A 5,012-nucleotide genomic window follows, 5' to 3' on the forward strand; every position below is an offset into this window, starting at 1 on the left:
TGTGAGAGGTGCCCTGCTGAGGGCGAGTTCACACCATGAAAAGTGATTTCTGTTAGGATCTAGACCCACTGTGAAACCTTAACAAGAGGCGGTTAGAGAAAATGAATAAATGGATGAATAATACAGTTAATGATGACAAATGGGCACAACTTCCTGAAATGGAAACATTTCTCAATGGGAACTTCCATACTCTCTCTCAACATGAATCTGTAAGGGGGGTACTTTCTTTTTTTTTTTTTTTCCAAAATTATTTTTGGTCTATGGTAATATTACTTTACTCCTTCTCAAACTTTATGTCTATCCAGTGGCAAAAGGAAACAAACCATCTTTTAAATCCATAATTACCATAATGTTTTCCCTGGGGGCCGAAATACATCCCTAGGTTCAGCTACAAACCCATATTTTTCAGTGATTCCAAGAGAAACAACAAAGGGGCCTTCATTTTAATTCCCTTTTAAAAAAACACATTTACTTTAGATCTGATTTCTTTTATTTTTTAGACAGAAAAATGGCAAACAGTAAGAAATAAAGTTATTTAATGATGCAAAATAAAACAGTGACAAATGACACAATTTTATGTTGTATACATCAGTCACCCAAAACAACATGACCAACTCCATGTTTTTACATTCATTGCCCATTCTCTCATCTCCACTGACTCCAGCTGCACTGCTGTGTCTGATCCACTACTGCCAGTCCACAGTAAGACACCAGTGTCACGTCAGTGCTGAGAATAGGGGCTGACCCTTAAAGAACAGGGTTGAAGGGGGCAAACAAAGCTTGCGGATGGACTGATGTCTTTTAATTGTAGAACAACAAAGTGCTTAGGGCCAGCCTGCAGTCACTGAGCGCAATCAATCCATTAATACGTTTTAATAACATTAATAACATATGCATATTTATTAGCATCAGTTTTTTATAAATTAATTCTAGATTTTTCTAAGACAAAGACTATTTTACTGAATAATTTATTGAATGAAACAGCTTATAAATATCTTTAGATAAGAACACGATTTAAAATTTGTTAAAATACAGTACATTTGTTATTGGACAATGTCGGTTCTGTCTCTTTTACAGTTTTCAACACTGGGGACATCAGAGCCTGGGTACAAACAGGATAAACAGTTTAACCTATTCATACATTCATATTGCATATCTTCGTACTACTTCTTTTAACAAAAATATTTCGAGCGAATATGCAAACTCACAGACACTTGTCTTTTGTTCTGTTTATGGTCAATCTCTCTGTGAATGAGAAAAAAACATGCCTCTTCTACTATGGCCTCCTAAGAGGTCCAGCAAAAAAATTCAAGTGAGAAATTGCCCATTGGGCGGCACGGTGGCGCAGCAGGTAGTGTCTCAGTCATACAGCTCCAGGGACCTGGTGTTTGTGGGTTTAGTCAATCTGTTTGGTGTGTTCTCCCTGTCTGCGTGGGTTTCCTCTGGGTGCCCTGGTTTCCTCCCACCGTCCAAAAACATACATTGGTAGCTGGACTGCCAATTCAAAACCCACAGATGTGAGTGTGTGAGTGAATGTGTGAGTATGTGTCACCTTTGAAAGGACTGGCGCACCCTCCAGGGAGTGTTCCTGCCTTGCGCCCAATGATTCAGAGTAGGCTTCGGACCCAACGCGACCCTGAACTGGATAAGCCCCTTACAAACAATGAATGAATGAATGAATGAATGAATGTAAAATTGTCCATTGATGAACTGTGGACTTGAGGAGGGCAGTGTTGGTGAATTCATTGTAGGCTGCAGTACTTTGTCTTCATCAAACTGGAATCTGAAATATTATTTCACATGATTTTATTTCCTCTTTTTTTCAAGCTTTTACAATTCGTGGACAAGGTGTTTCAATAATAATAATAATAATAATAATAATAATATGTAAAAAAAAAAGGTATTATTATCATTGTCACTAAATATTTGCGCAAACACACAAAATATTAATATATTTATTTTTGATAAATGTACTTGCCTCTTGACCTCTGTTCAGTGATTCACAATGCAGCATAACTAGAAAATAACAAATAGGAAAAAAAATGACAACCACTGACAACCAAAAAACATTTAATAATGTGTTAGTGTTTATCGTGTATTTACTAGTAAAATGAGGAAAACACTGCCGTGCAATTTCTAAACATTCAATCTGGGCCACAGATGTGTTTTTAAGTGCAATGTAAGATATAATTAAAAATCTAATCAGTAAGTTACATTGTGTGTACCGTTATATTTTGTGGAATATTTCAGGAATGGACAAAACTTAGGGTTAGTCGAGTCAAACTTGTCGATAGAGAATGTATATCATGTTTTGGTCAGATGACATGTTTTGTGGATTTTTAAGTGAAAAGATGTGAACACATTGTCTACTGGGGATTAAATATTGCATTTTTTGAAGTCTGCACTTTCTATTTATTTTTTGACATTAATATACTGTGGAAAACATATACAGGACAATATGTTCTCTTATTACTTGAAAATTAATCATGAAAATATGTTATTTTGACTAGAGATGATCAAACATTTACCACCACCCTCCAAACAGCGGATTAGTGTTAAACTCCCAACTCACAGCATAGGAACACAACACTATACCAATACAATCCTTTGGTCAAACTCCTACAACATATGCATGGTAATGATTTGAGGGGTAATAATCAAGAAAATAACTTTTCCATTTAGCCAAGTGTATAATAACACATTTATACTCACAGTGCAGACAATCACGGACGTGATGACAAACATAATCACTGTAATCGTATGCCACCGAGGCTGGTTCTTAGCTGTCAGAACACACAGGGAAAACAAGCTCAGGTAATAAGTAACAAAATGTCCTAGAAATGTTGAAACACAGGTGAAAACATCCAAGACTCCCCAATAACAATGAAAATGTAGTAAATAAAAAATATTGAATTATTATAATGAATTATTGAGAAAAGTTAAACATTCACAGATGTTCTTACAATAAGAATTTAGCTTTAGTTACACAATCTATCACTTGGACTGTATGTCTGTTTCAGACTGGTATAATTAGCAACTACAATACAAACAAGATACAAAGCTGCATTTGAAATATAAATAAAAACATGATGCTAGATGATATTTTGTGTTTATTTTAATGTTTTATATTCTAAAATACACTGCACTAATATTTGCAGAAAATGTTATTTTTCAAAAATAATCCTGCAAAACGTATAGTTCTTCCTGCTACAAACAAATAAAGTAAAATAAAATAAAATAGAAAACACTCCATACTTTCTCCAGGGATAATGTTATTTTTATCACTCACGTGGTTTGGGTGTAATGGAGTACGGTTCAGGACAGGAATCTGAACGGCAAAAAAAATCATTCCTTTATGTAATGTTTAACTTTATAATTAAAACATGATGCCTGATGAATATTGGGCTGATATCATGACAAAGAACTAGTGAAAGAATTAGTGACTTACCTTCACAATTGAATAAGTTCTGTGGAAAGAACAAAATAATTCAGTGAAAAACTGTGCTTGTGGTTAGTAGCTGGACGATAGGCTGTATCCTATGGTGCTATGATTGAAAGACTCCTTTATGTTGTAGTTGACATAGAAATATTAAACAAAATATGAAAAACAGCTCAAAACACACTGAAGTCTCTCCGTCTGTTCTGTTGAAAGACGGAGTCTGGATTGTTTCGGCAATCCACATAATCCTGACCATGCAGTCAGTCGCAGTCTTTAATGTATGTTAATCCAGCTTGTTATTCAAGTTTTGAATATTTCAGATTTATGAAACAAGCAGCAGGATTATGAGTGTGTGTCGCCCTGCGAAGAACTGGCGCCCCCCTCCCAGGGTGTGTTCCCGCCTTGCGCCCAGTGATTCCAGACCCACCACAACCCTGAACTGGATAAACGGTTACAGACAATGAATGAACGAGCAGCCAATATCTATGGGTTAGTCTAGCACATGTTACTCATGTGACACCAGCCCGCTTGATGAAGTGATGTTTCTTCTTGGACCATAGAGATGTCTTATATCTCCACTCCATTTTGTCAGGTGCACTGACCATACAGGAGCACTCTGTAGTTCTACAATTACAAACTGTAGTCCACCTGTTTCTCTGCATACGTTGTTAACTCCCTTTCACTGTGTCTTTCAATGGTCAGGACCCCCATACAGCAGAACTGATTTGGCTGGTGGATCATTCTCAGTGCTGGAGTTGACACTGACGTGGTGGTGATGTGTTAGTGTGTGTTGTGCTGGTTGTTCTGCTGCTGGAGGTTTTAAACAGTGGCCTCTCATTGTTCACTCCCTTAGACACACCTACTTCATTGGTCCTCCTTGTAGACGTAAAGTCAGAGACAGTAGCTCATCTGTCACTCAGTTTGTATTGATCATTCCTAATCCTCCATCAGTGGACTCAAGATATCTCCCACAGGACACTTCTGGGTGGATATGTTTTGGTCGGTGGACTATTCTCAGTCCAGCAGTGACACTGATAGCTTTAAAAACTCAAGTAGCACTGCTGTGGCTAGCACAGACACTAGCAATGTTTAAAACACTCATTCAATCAAACTCCATTCCAAAAAATCATATATTAATTACCATAGCACACACTACAACTCCAGGTCTGCAGATACTTTAACTGTGTGTATAAACTATGGTACTCACCTTATCACAGGAAAACGTAACATTTGTTTGGCACGTCATAAGGTTGACATTATAACGTCCTGAATCCCTGGTCACGTTCCGTATCAAAGTTTCATTGAAATCTTGGCCATGTGCCTGAGTGATGCCCTAAATAACACACAGACACAGTGCAATCACAAAGTTAAAAATATCATGATGGTAATTTCTAACCAAATTTCTAACCAAGGCAATGGTGCTTTATCCTGTATAAGCTCTATTAACATTGCATTGTGGTAAAGCCCAAAATAGTTCGGTCTTCCACTAGTGATGTTTATTTGGACTAATCTTCATATCGTCACGGCCCAATGACAAACATGTATCTCCAAAATAGCAACTTCACAGGAGAAG

General features: G+C 37.0%; 1 long non-coding RNA gene across 1 annotated transcript; it reads right to left on the reverse strand.

Moving 5' to 3' along the window:
- Positions 1–2,712: 2,712 nt before the first annotated feature.
- On the reverse strand, positions 2,713–4,771 carry LOC136708132 (uncharacterized). Its single transcript, XR_010804320.1, has 4 exons — positions 4,647–4,771; positions 3,449–3,467; positions 3,290–3,328; positions 2,713–2,783 (listed from the first exon to the last, which is right to left on the reverse strand). It is a non-coding gene; the product is annotated as an uncharacterized lncRNA (long non-coding RNA).
- Between the last annotated feature and the right edge of the window lie 241 nt (positions 4,772–5,012).

Source organism: Hoplias malabaricus, chromosome 10, assembly GCF_029633855.1.
Source record: "Hoplias malabaricus isolate fHopMal1 chromosome 10, fHopMal1.hap1, whole genome shotgun sequence".
In the NCBI taxonomy this organism is placed as follows: domain Eukaryota; kingdom Metazoa; phylum Chordata; class Actinopteri; order Characiformes; family Erythrinidae; genus Hoplias; species Hoplias malabaricus.